The sequence below is a fragment of the Podarcis bocagei genome (assembly GCF_964188305.1).
Source record: "Podarcis bocagei genome assembly, chromosome: 14".
Classification (NCBI taxonomy): domain Eukaryota; kingdom Metazoa; phylum Chordata; class Lepidosauria; order Squamata; family Lacertidae; genus Podarcis; species Podarcis bocagei.
The window spans coordinates 41,440,711-41,454,494 of record NC_138139.1 but is presented as its reverse complement, the minus strand read 5'-3'; positions in this window follow the sequence as shown (position 1 = coordinate 41,454,494).

Below are 13,784 nucleotides of genomic sequence, written 5' to 3'. Positions count from 1 at the left end.
GGCCACTCCAGCCATTGCATGGGATGTTTCTAGTTATTTTATTCCAAATAACAGCCCTGAGGCAGAGATCAGGGTTGGAGTCAGGGCACATGGAAAAGGAGGAACGGTTAAACCTGCACCCCATCGGCCCAATGAAAATCATCTCTCCCATATGAACTTTAGGATAGAAAATCCAACAGAGGATGGGACACAAGGGTGGCACTGCCCCACCAACCTTAGCCGGTCCCCACCAGCCTGCCTTCTAACTTTATGAGTCCAGGGGATGACACTGTTTGTCACCTTCTTCTCCTATAGTCTCAGTGCTTCCCTGGCAGAACTCAGAGAGGAGAAGGATGGGAACAAAACAAGAATGAGTAGGCTCTGCCTATCGTTGGCTCTGGCACCACCTACTGTTCGTCTCCCTGCCTTCCACCCAACCAGTCCCAATAGACACCAGCCAATAGACAACCTTCCATTTGCACCAGGGGAAACTTTGGCCTCACAGCTTTGGTGGGGTTCACTTAGTATGTTACTTCCTGCGGGGAGCATTAAACCATGAGAGCTCCTCCTTGGCACAGTCAGGAAACACACACTGCATGATTCGGCTGCACGTTTTGGAATCTCCAGGCAGTTTGATTGCTGCACCAAGGGATCTTTAGGCTCAACTGGCATTATCAGCAGCAAGAAGAAGAAGAGGAAGAAGAGTTTGGATTTGATATCCCGCTTTATCACTACCCGAAGGAGTCTCAAAGCGGCTAACATTCTCCTTTCCCTTCCTCCCCCACAACAAACACTCTGAGGTGAGTGGGGCTGAGAGACTTCAGAGAAGTGTGAGTAGCCCAAGGTCACTCAGCAGCTGCGTGTGGAGGAGCGGAGACGCGAACCCGGTTCCCCAGATTACGAGTCTACTGCTCTTAACCACTACACCACACTGGCTCTGGCACATCATGTCTGGAAAAAGGAGAGAGAGAACAGAATAATAGCGGACTCCTGTTTACCCTTTTATTTACATTATAAAACAAAACAAAAAATACACATAAAAATATCAAAACCCTCACATGTATTTATTCCTATGCCAAAGACGACACCAATAAAAATGTTACAGCCCTCTCCCACAACGACAAAGGGAGAGAGTGCGATAATAAAGATTAACATTAGGCAGGGACCCTACTAAATACTTTTTCAGATGCCTGCTAAAAACTTTTTATTTCTGCAAGCCTATCCAGCCATATAATTTGCAATATATAATTGATTTCAGCCCTCTTCCTCTGTAATTTGCATTGCATTTCCTTTGCATTGAAATGAAAGCGGTGGAATAATGTAACGACAATGTAGCTTGTGCAATTTATGCAGTTAAGTATGTAAATCGCATAAGTTATGTAATCTTGCCACAGTGGATGGCGAGATGAATATGCAGTGGGAGATGAAATGCAGCAGAACGGAAACGAGGCTGCGTGCGACAAATACTTAGCGGAATGGAAAATGGTGCCTTTGGACATCTCTATCCGGCACAGTGGTGAGTTTTTGCCTGCCAAACAGCTGAGTTGCCATGTCCTGACTGCCCCTTGGAAGAGCAGAGGAAACAGGCACTGTTGCAGTTAGTGCCACAAGTGAGCAAGGCAGCAAGTGAGCAAGGTCTACCCCTCTCGGGGCTCCCAAGGTGGAAGGGAAAAATAAACCAGGCCCTGGAAATTTTGCATTTCAGAAAATGTTTTGCTATCCACCTATAATGTTTGGCAGCCAGCTGTGTTCTCGTTGGAACAATATTTTAATGTGATGCAGATGCTTGCATGCAAGGGGAAACATCTCTTCCTTGAGGACAACTGAACGCCATCTAATCCAACACTGACCAGGGCCATAATAGGCAAACTTGTCTTTACATATTGTAGCATTACAGGAGAAGAGCCCTGCTGAATCCAGCAACCTATGCATGAAGCAATAGCCCACCTCCTAGGATTGTTTCCCATCAAGGGATGTCCAAGGTACACTGCCCCTAAGCCTGGAGGTTCTACTTAGCCATAAAAACCTAGCAAGTGGCCTCATGAACCAGATCAAAGGTCCATTTAAACTTGTTGCCCAATCCCCTGCTGGGTGCCTAGTAGGCACAGGTGAGCCATTCCCTCTGACTCTTCCCATACATCTCCAGTACATAGGATCATGGTTGGATTTGAAAACCTGAAATAAAAATCCTGCACAGTCCTAAATGTTCTCATTGACCTAACAAAACAAACCCAGAAGATGCAGTACAAGTGGAGAAATCCCTTGAAGCCCAACGTAGCAAAACCTTTGGGGAGAAAATGTGCAGTACCTATCCAAATGCCAGAATCACCAATCAAATGTTTAACTTGTTCAAAGTTAGGAATTCCTTATCCTTTCCCCCCCAAATTTGACATTGACTACCCTTCAACCTTCCTCTCCTTTGTCGCAAAGTTTCCAATTATGTTGTTGAGCCATTTTCTAAGTATAAGCTACAGCACCCGTGGCCCCATCATTTCTCACTATAATGGCAGAATGAAGTTTTATAAACACCCTTTATAGAGGCAGAGGCTGTGGCTCCATAATACTAATAAATGAAGTAAATCAGCAAGTGAAATACTCATTTGGGAGATAATCTCAGTAAAGGGAAGCTTAAAGCTGCCATCCTATACCCATTTACCTGGAAATAAGCCCAACTGAACTCAATGGACTTCTGAGTAGACAGGCACAGAATTGCACCGGAAGCCGTGCTTCTTTGTATGGGTCGAGCACATAATTACATCTCTCCTATTGAAACCAGCAGCATTTAATGGTGTTTAAACTGAGCTGGATCATATCCTCAGAATGTAAGATTTACGCTCTTTTGAACATGTGTGTTCCACCGCCATGAAGAACCCAAACTAGCATCAGTTCACGAAAGCTGCGATTAAGGATCAAGGTTTTTCAGGGAAGGAGAAAGTAGTTTCCAAGCTAAATTGAGAATTTGGCATTTCCCCCCTCTCATTTGAAAAGCAAAGCCGTGGATGATGCAATTCAGTGAAATGTAATTATACAGGGCGTGCCTCAGGAAACAAATTGGTCTGCAAGTAATTTTTAGTGAATAGTAGGAGTATTAATCATGTGGGATTTGTATTGTGAGCGGTTAGTGGCTTCACCACTTTAGGGGCTGCGCTTTATATGTACCCAGACTGGCTCTAAGGGTGGAATTATACCTTATGATAGAAAAGTGAAGTTCCCAATTGCACCTTGTAAAACAAATGGGCACTCTGGAAAGGAAAACTGCTCAGAAGATAATGTGTGTGTGTGATTGTGTGTGTGTGTGTGTTTGTGCTTAGCCTTTTGCTGCCTGCTGAGATCCACCCGCAGTTGTACACCCACCTCAAGGCCAATTAGGGTTGCCACCCGTCCTATACAATACAGGCAGCTTCAAAGCTCTTTCTGCTCTCCCATCTTGTGATTCTTTCCCTTGAAACCAGACCTGGACAGGACAGCCCTTCGGGTAAGGGATTGTCCTCTGTAAAGTAGGAAAGATGGGTGTCCTCCCATGAGCTGCAAAGAAGCCTTTAACTGTTCTTATACAACTGAATTCTTCCACATCCCTTCTTCCCCTTGCTCAGCCTGCACCCACAGCCTGGTTGCACAGGTTCCAATGCACACAAACGGGGTTTCCACAGAGTTATTTGCACAGCCCTGCCTCCTTCACTAAAGCCTTTGCAAGCTCCCTATGGCTGCATTTTCTCTTATTCCATATGCAACCCTTGGGTCAGCCTTCAAGCCAGCTCTGCTTACTGCTGATGGGCAACTTCAAGGACCCACCTGCTGCCATTTCTTATTGTTCACATAGCCATTTACACCCGGGCTGTACAGTTGGCTATTTCCCACATGCACTCAGACACCCCTCTGGTCAGTGTGGACCAGGGGTGAAGAAACAGCAGAATTTGCAGCCAGTGAAGGATGTTGCCTGGGGAAAGTTTTGAGATAGAGAGGACTGGAGGGCTGCTTTTGGCCCCTGGGGGATCCAGAGTCCCCCCCTTTAAACAGAGGGTGCCTTCAAACAAAGGACTGTCCTCTGTATAGTAGGACACATGGCACCCTATTATAGCATGTGAAATACCTGTGAGTCAGCATGGCCTAGTGGTTAGAGTGTTGGACTAGGTCCTGGGTGACCAGAGTTCAAATCCCCACTCAGCCATAGAATTCATTCAGTGCCCTTGGGACACTCACTGTCTCTCTGTCTAACCAACCTCTCAGGGTTGTTGTGATGCTAAAATGGGGAGGAAAAGAACCATGTATGCCACCTCGATATCCTTGGAAGATATAAGTGTAATAAATAAATAAAAGTATTTCCCAACTATTCTCTCAGTAACTGTTTTTGTGGTTTCTCGTTTACGCTGCAGGAGAGAAACAGCCATGAAAGAAACCTCTCCGAGACTTCCAAAATTTGTTTCAATGCAAGCTGTCAAATTGAGCAGAGACTCATGCCATTTCCCATCTCACATGAAAGATCTCCGCCCTGCCATTGCTCCTCTAATATCCAAAGATACTCTCCGGCCATCCCCAAAATGACACAGGAGGACGTGTCTAATTATGGTCCCCTACCTGTTCTCTGAGCCACAAGTGATGTTCTCGAAACATTTCAAAGCTTGACAGAATGGATTGCCTCAGCACATTCTGTTTTTGCCAGAGAACTAAGAAATGGAATGAGTCACTTGGCTTGTCCGTTTCTAGCTTTTCTTTCAGGACTAGCAGTACTTTATGATTTCTTTTCTGGCATCGTACGCTGAGAGCTACTCAGAGGCAAAATCGGAGAGGCAGGAGAGGGGCATCTGTGGTGTCTTTGCTGGTGCTGAGATGTCCTGTCAAGGAGTTGTGCTTTCTCCTCTTGGACCCCAGTGAAAGACATCACTAAAAGTTGGACAATCCCTGGCATGTCAAGGTGGAGATGAGAAGGTCTGAAATCCTGAAGTCATTGATAGTCAGTGTGTCTGTGGAGGCCAATTCTGGATCTACATGTCCTCCCACAGTGGGGACATAGGTTTCCAGGCGGGAGTTGATCACAGTGAGGGTTTACCAAGTGTGCCTGCCTCTTAGCACAGGGGTGTCCAAACTTTTTTCAAAGAGGGCCAGATTTGATGAAATGAACGTGTGTGAGGGCCGGCCAAAGTTGCTGAGCTTTTTAAAGGATTGAACTTGTTGAGGTTTTTTTTAGGATTTGACCCCAGTAAATGAACTGCCACAGGGGCCGGATAAAACCAGCCTGGGGGCCGTATTAGGAACCCCCAAATGGACTTTGGACATGCCTGTCTTAGCACGTTTCTCCCATGCGTCCTGAGTTCTAGCCTCTTCAAAGCCCATGAAACCTTTGGTAAAGGCTGTTCTCCAATTGGAACACTCACAGGTCAGTGTTTCCCAGTTGTCAATGTTTATACTACATTTTTTTTTTATTTGTCTCGAGAGAGTCTTTGAACCTCTTTTGTTGACCACCAGCATTACGCTTACCATTTTTAAGTTAGCAATAGAGTAGTTGCTTTGGAAGACGATAATCAGGTATCCGCACAACATGACCAGTCCAACAAAGTTGATGTTGAAGAATCATTGCTTTGACACTGGTGATCTTTGCTTCTTCCAGTACACTGGCATTAGTTCGCCTGTCTTCCCAGGTGATGTGTAATTTTTTTCCAGAGACACAGTTGATAGAATCTTTTGAGGAGTTGGAGATGGCGTTTATAAGTTTCACAAGCATACAGTAAAGGTTGGTAGTACAATAGCTTTGTAAACAAATGGCTTCGCTCACAAGGGTTATAGGAACATGCAAGACCACTCACCATGACAAGGTGATAATCCAGCGAGAGAGATAGACAATACAGAGCTAGATGAACTAACGGTCTGATTTGTTGTTGTTGTTTAGTCGTTTAGTCATGTCCAACTCTTCATGACCCCATGGACCAGAGCACGCCAGGCACTTCTGTCTTCCACTGCCTCCCGCAGTTTGGTCAAACTCATGCTGGTATCTTCGAGAACACTATCCAACCATCTCGTCCTCTGTCGTCCCCTTCTCCTTCTGCCCTCCATCTTTCCCAACATCAGGGTCTTTTCCAGGGAGTCTTCTCTTCTCATGAGGTGGCCAAAGTATTGGAGCCTCAGCTTCAGGATCTGTCCTTCCAGTGAGCACTCAGGGCTCATTTCCTTAAGAATGGTCTGATTTGGCTTAAGACAATTTCTGGTGTCCTTATGGAGCCTTCGTCTTATGAAATCTTCCCCTTGTTCTATTCCTTTAGAGTTCCGTTCCTGGATCCAGTTTTCCCCACCCACCCTTCCCTTCTGAATTAACAATTCAAATAGGAAGATTCCTAAATTAATTCCAGAATCAGCATATGTGCAGTTTGTCACAGCTTGCAGTAATCACTCTTCATTTTCATCTCCTGCTTCCTTTAAAGTTTTCATACAGGTATCAGGAATTGAAGAGAGTTTCCTTTGGTCTCTGTTTGTTAAGCAAACTGACCGTAATTGGCACCTCCTGAACTGGAACAAAATTATCCTTTGGGATTTCGCACTCCTTTGAATCTTGCAATACAATTAAATGGCTCAAAAAATGTACCAAAATGCATTTTTTTTAAAAAATGACAGATTTTAGGGTAAAATACATTGGGAAGTGCATGCACTAAAATAAAAGGCAAATTTAAATATGTGCTTTATGATAAAATAGGAGTTTAATTTTTTTAATGCAGATTTTTTAAAAAAACAACAACAACAGATTGGGCTGGGAATAGGGTGGAATTACGACTACTATTATTATGAGTATTAGCATTGTTTTGATTTCTATACAACCATTCACTAAAACCCCAAGGTAGATAACAGCAATAAAAAATACAATATCATTTATTTACACATAACAAAATATGTATTTTATCCAAGTAATTGTTGAACTGAAATACAATTAAGGAGGAGTATACTAATAATATAGGGACGCGGGGAGCACTGTGGGTTAAACCACAGAGCCTAGGTCTTGCCAATCGGAAGGTCGGCAGTTCGAATCCCCGCGATGGGGTGAGCTCCCATTGCTCAGTCCCTGCTCCTGCCAGCCTAGCAGTTCGAAAGCACTCAAAGTGCAAGGAGATAAATAGGTACCGCTCCGGAGGGAAGGTAAACAGTGTTTCTGTGTGCTGCTCTGGTTCGCCAGAAGCGGCTTAGTCATGCTGGCCACATGACCCGGAAGCTGTATGCCGGCTCCCTAGGCCAATAAAAGCGAGATGAGTGCCACAACCCCAGAGTCAGCCACCACTGGACCTAATGGTCAGGGGTCCCTTTAGCTTTACTATATTAATAATGAAGTAATTATTAAGCTCTAACTTAAAATGGTGTAGGTTTCATTTTATTTGTTTTTTATCTTACATTTTGGAAATGTACATCCAGTTCTTTTTTCATTTACATTTTTTGGGGGGCACCCAAGAGAGTGAGGCCCTAAACTTATAGCTTGTTTAGCTTATGTGTAAATCTAGATCAAGGGAAGTAATAGTGCCACTGTATTCTGCTCTGGTCGGACCTCACCTGGAGTACTGTGTCCAGTTCTGGGCACCACAGTTCAAGAAGGACACTGACAAACTGGAACGTGTCCAGAGGAGGGCAACCAAAATGGTGAAAGGCCTGGAAACGATGCCTTATGAGGAACAGCTAAGGGAGCTGGGCATGTTTAGCCTGGAGAAGAGGAGGTTAAGGGGTGATATGATAGCCATGTTCAAATATATAAAAGGATGTCACATAGAGGAGGGAGAAAGGTTGTTTTCTGCTGCTCCAGAGAAGCGGACACGGAGCAATGGATCCAAACTACAAGAAAGAAGATTCCACCTAAACATTAGGAAGAACTTCCTGACAGTAAGAGCTGTTCGACAGTGGAATTTGCTGCCAAGGAGTGTGGTGGCGTCTCCTACTTTGGAGGTCTTTAAGCAGAGGCTTGACAACCATATGTCAGGAGTGCTCTGATGGTGTTTCCTGCTTGGCAGGGGGTTGGACTCGATGGCCCTTGTGGTCTCTTCCAACTCTATGATTCTATGATTTATTTATTTCAAAAAAAACCACCATATATATATATATATATATATATATATATATATATATATATATACACACACACACACACACACACACACACACACACACACACACATACTGCTTGAGTGTAGGAAAAACCCTCAAACATCGAAACCTAAAATCAGTTTAAAACAAATTTACCGTCAAAAGAATAGGGCAGGCCCTAAAAGTATGTGTCGAATGCCAGGGTAAAGACTTTATGAATGAAGGAATGAATACACACAGCTACACAGACGTATGAAATTGACTTGCTGTTACTGCATTAGTGGGGCTCAGGATCCCAGTTATGTCACCCCTTGCCTGCAGAGATCGCTGACTCTTCCCTTTTTCAAACACCTTCCCTTCTGGAGTGATTCCTCAGCCTCCTCTCCCCTCCCCGCTCCTTGGGAGTCCTTTGAGCAGCTGCTGCCACCGCCCCTGGTCTCTGAGCTGCCCCCCTCACCGCCCCAAAGAAGGTACCTCCCAGAGGCACCATTCACCTGTGGAGCTTGTAGCCAGGGCTGCTGCAACAAACAGGTGTGCAAGCCTTTGGGAGGCAGAGATGTGAGAGGGCATCAGAGGAGGGAAGGAAGGAAGGAAGGAAGGAAGGAAGGAAGGAAGGAAGGAAGGAAAGAAAGAGGGACAGAGGCCAGTGTTGCCCAAGGCACTCCTGACCATCATTCAAGATACCCCAGGGTTTTACGACACACTGGTTGAAAACCACTGGAAGGCTTTCCCCCATGTTATCAACTCCCACTCTGAGATGATTTGTGTCATGCTCCACGTCCTATTAATCTCACTTTGCTGCAGCTGACAGTATCCCTTCTTGTTGATTCTTTCTGCAGACACGCCTGCCACTTTCCACCCCAGCAGCTTCTTCTGGCGACATTCATGATGAAGATGCCCACCCTCCCTTCTGTACCAAACTTATTCCTAGGATGCCGAGTTTGCTGTTATTAGCACATTTTTGCTTAGCCAATAATTATGCATGGGAATAATGAAGCTTTCTTCTTTTTGATATTCTAGAAGATTATTATTTTTTAAATGCCAAACCTATGAATTAATAATCTGGTTTGTGTAATATACCATTCTGTCGCAAGACAATATTCCAGTCATAGCACAATCTTCTCATTTATATTTCCGCTGACTTTAATTATGCTTTTTCCATTAGAATGCTTGCACATTTTATGGACATACCTGAAAATTAAATTGGATTATTTTTTCAACAACGCCCCCCCTCCCCCCGCCTCCCCACAGGTGTCAAAACTGCATGCATACAAACTGAGCGATTTAGGTTCATTTGAAATTGTTGTTCTGTTGAGCTCCCGGGCTCATTTATCATTTTCCTTGTTCAAAAATACTGATGAATGGAAAGCAATTAAAAATTAGGCATGGAGAAAAACAGAAGATGATCAAACAAAACTTCTCTGCAGCGCAGCCCCCCACCCCCACTGATTCCCCACAGCTCCCCACAAGCCTATTGTGGGACTGAAGCATATAATGGGTTGTACGCTGAGAGCGGATCCATTGAAATTATTGGTCCCAAGTTAGTAATGCCCATTAATTTCAATGGATATACATACCTTGAATAAGACCAGCTTTGGTGATAACCCAATGTTCTCTGGTGCCCAACTAATCCCACATCACCACTTTAGTGACAGGGAACAGTGACACATAGGTCATGTGAGAAGATAGCTCATAGTCGAATATGCAATGACTCTGGGTGGTCGCCATTCATTTCATTCATTATTACATTTATATCTCACCTCTCCTTCAGGAAGCTCAAGATGATTTACATTGTTCTCCTCCAATTTATCCTTGCAACAACCCTGTGAGGTAGGTTAGGTTATGAGCTTCATGGTCAAGTGGAGATGAGAACCCTGATCTTCCAGGTCTTAGTCCAACACTCTAACCACTACACCACACTGGTTCTCAAAGAAGACCCAATGAAGTTAATGAACCTAAATTAGTCTTACCTGTTAATTTCACTGGGTTTACTCTGAGTAGGACTAATATGATAATGTAATCATAATAATAATTTATTATTTATACACCATCCATCTGGCTGGGTTTCCTCAGCCACTCTGGGCGGCTCCCAACAGAATATTAAAAACACAATAAAACATCAAACATTAAAAACTTCCCTAAACAGGGTTGCCTTCAGATGTCTTCTAAAAGTCAGATAGTTGCTTATTTCCTTGACATCTGATGGGAGGGCGTTCCACAGGGCGGTCGTCACTACCAAGAAGGCCCTCTGCCTGGTTCCCTGTAACCTCACTTCTCGCAGCGAGGGAACCACCAGAAGGCCCTCGGAGCTGGACCTCAGTGTCTGGGCTGAACGATGGGGGTGGAGATGCTCCTTCAGGTATATTGGATGCAAGCCTATGTGTGTAGTCTAGAGAGAACTGTGAGTGTTCAAAGCTCTTTACATACATTTATCTCAGTATGAGGGCTAGGTTGTGGGGACAGCCTTAGTTGAACCAGGAACTGTGGGGCAAGCCACTGGTCAGGACCAAAGACAGGGTGGTCACTTATGCACTGGTAAAGAAGAAAACTCTCAAAGTTGAAGGCCACTCAGTGTCTCAGTTTCATGGCTAGGCTGGGAATTGAACTTAGCTATGATTAGCTGTAGCCCACTACTCTAACCATTATGCCACAACAGGTGTCTGGAATTCAAGAACTCATATATCACTGCTAGGGATGGGTGGATGACAACTTCTTTCAGGTTCTCATTTTTGCAGTCATAGGTTCAGTTCTCCATATATCTACGTTAATTTGCTTTTTTTTTTTTTTTAAAAAAAGTCCCTGTGAAAATTCATCAGCATCTCAGCATTTCTCCTGATTCACACATTTTTGTATGCAACTTTGCCCAACATACACAATTTTCCAAACAATGTCCCGTTGTTCCTACTTGCAACAGACCTATGCAAATGGACAAGTATCCTAGTTTAAAAGGACCCACCCAGAGTAAGAGTACAGTTGGCCCATCACTAATGTGAGGGATTGATTCGGGGCATCTGTGCACAAAGGCAAAATCATTCAAAGTCACCTCCCCAGGGCCCAGTAAATAAGGACAACCCTCTGGATGCCTGGGTGGTGGTGGAATATATAGCTGTAGAGCAGGGAACGGCAGGTTTCCCCTACTCTCTGTTTGTTTGTTTGTTTGTTTCCCCTCCACATCTGCATACGGTTGTGATCACGTGTTTAAAGTGAGCATAAGTTCCGGGTCCGCTTTATAACAAAATCCATGATCAATCATGAATGGCTAAAAATATTGGTGATTTTTACTCACCTCCCCTTTAATAATTGTGGCCTAGTTTTCATGGCTACGGCGAGGTACTTGGCTATATTTTCTGGAATCTTAGGGCCATTAAAATTGAAATGCAGAATTCACCCAAGTCTCCCAAGAGAAAGCACCGGGGAGATAAATTGGAATCTTACATCCCTATAAAAATTACAGCTTAGGAGAGCATGGGCTAACATTTTGGATGAGACGCTTTTGCAAGCGCAGCCTCTCAAGTGCCAAGGCAGCCTTGTAAATCCCGCTTCTGTAACTGCTGATGGCGACACATCAAACCCAGCCGCTGAAAACCCTCTCCTATATCTGGGAATATTTAACGCAACTAAATACCTAAATGAATGGTCTCCAGAGTTTCCCCAACTCCCCATGGACCACTTGAAAGTTGCCAGTGGCGCTGGTGGACCACTTAATGATTTTCCCTGCCTGTTGTACCAATTGCAATGCACTGTGCTGGAGGCTGTCTAATTTTAACAGGCGACTTTCCACTGATGCTCATTTGACTCACGCGCAACCACATATACGTGGAAATAAACAAATAACTTGATTTGAGCTGCCAAGATGGCCCCAAAAGAGCACAAAAACTGCAAAAACGGTGCGAAAAGAGTGAGGAAAATGGCTAGCAATCCCACAAACCTTTGCAACCCCAGTCTGACCCACAGCCCATCACTTTGGGATACTGGCACACACCCCCTTGTAATTGCTTACACGTTGTCCTCCGCTGCTGAGGAAGACTGAGAGCCACGATTGCCACCATTCCTGCCAGTCAGGTAAGTGCTGCTGTTTTTTCCAAGGGTTTCTACAGGTTGAGAGGGTGCTTAGAAGCTTTTGAGATGGTGCTCCCCACTATATGTGAATTCACATATATGTGCAGTACCTGGGAGCCTAATGTCAGTATCTCAGCTCACAGTCAGAGGTAAACTAGCCTCCCCCGGGCAAACTGAGTGAGATACTTGATGACCTTTCCGTCTGCGTCTCCCGGCAGGCAAGGTCGTAAATCGGCGATTCTCCCCGTCAGAGAAGAACACACCCTCTGCTACTACTCTCTCCCTGCTCCCCCCCCCCCAGGGAGGGGAAATGAGACAGACAAGAGTCCTATTTACATGTCTTTTATTCCTGTCATTCAGCAGTACATAGAAACGTGACTGCACCCTTCAGACTCCAGCAGAAGAGTCACAACTCCGCCCCTGTACTTCCAGCACAGGTCATATGACCCTCTGAGCTAACATCCGGTGCTCAGTACAGAGAATAGACTCCTCCTTTTTCCCAACAGTACAGTTCGAGACAACAACATCCTGTTTTGCATTCCAGCCACTTGCAGCTGGCTTTTGCATTGGTGCTTTTTCCCAACACCTAACCCCCACATAAGTGGGGAGTCACATGTAATTGTATTTTTACACACAGTGTAGGAACCCTGACCTATACGATATCTTAGCGATAGGCAAAGATCTGCCAACACATTTGGAGATTTGGGAAGCAGCCACCACAGGGCCTGCAAAATGCAGGTTCCTAGCTTCAATCCCTGGCATGAGACTCCCAGCTTGAAACCCTGGCCAGCCCCTGCCAGTCAGCAGAGACAATGCTGAATCAGATAGGCGAAGGGTCTGACTCAGTGTGAGGCAGCTTCTGTGTCTTGGGAGAAGAGCCAGAGCTCAACGGTGGAGAATCCACTTTGCACATACAAGGTCTCAGGTTCGATCGCTGGCATCTCCAGGAAGGGCTGAGAGAGATGCCCAACCAAATCCCCAATCGGCAGAGACGATGCTGAGCTAGATGGACCAAGGGTCTGATCCAGCATAAAGCAGCATCCTATGTTTGCAGGAAGGACTGTAGCTGAGCAATATAATATCTGGAGCAATATTTCCATCTAGAACAGCCTTTCTCAACCTGTGGGTCCCCAGATGTTGTTGAACTACAACTCCCATCACCCCTAGCTAGCAAGACCAGAGCTCAGGGATGATGGGAGTTGTAGTCCAACAACATTTGGGGACCCACAGGTTGAGAACCACTGATCTAGATGGTCCCAGGCCACGGGCACACACAGGATTTATGTTGGGGGTGGAGTGGGCGGCAGAAGGACCAAGCTACCTGCGACGCGATTGGTCAGTTTGTGGAAGCCACAGCTATCGTTCAGTCGGATTGCCAGTTGTGTTGCTAGAGCACCACAACTTCATCCAAGTGACCTCAGCGAGCATTTCAATTTCAAATATTCTGATTATTTATACTTTTAGTGAAGTATTTTTATTTATTAACTTGATTTACGGGGAGGGCAGCTGCTCCCGCCCCCATCCCTAGCTACACCTATGCCCAGGGCTCAATAGACAGCACCTCTGAGGTGGGGTTGGGGGGGGTTGAGGGGGTGACCCCATCTGAATCCCTCGGGAGCCCCTGCCAGTCAGCCGAGACAATGCTGAGCTCAATGGACCAGCCGTCTGAGTCAGTGTAAGGCAGTTTCCCATGTTCC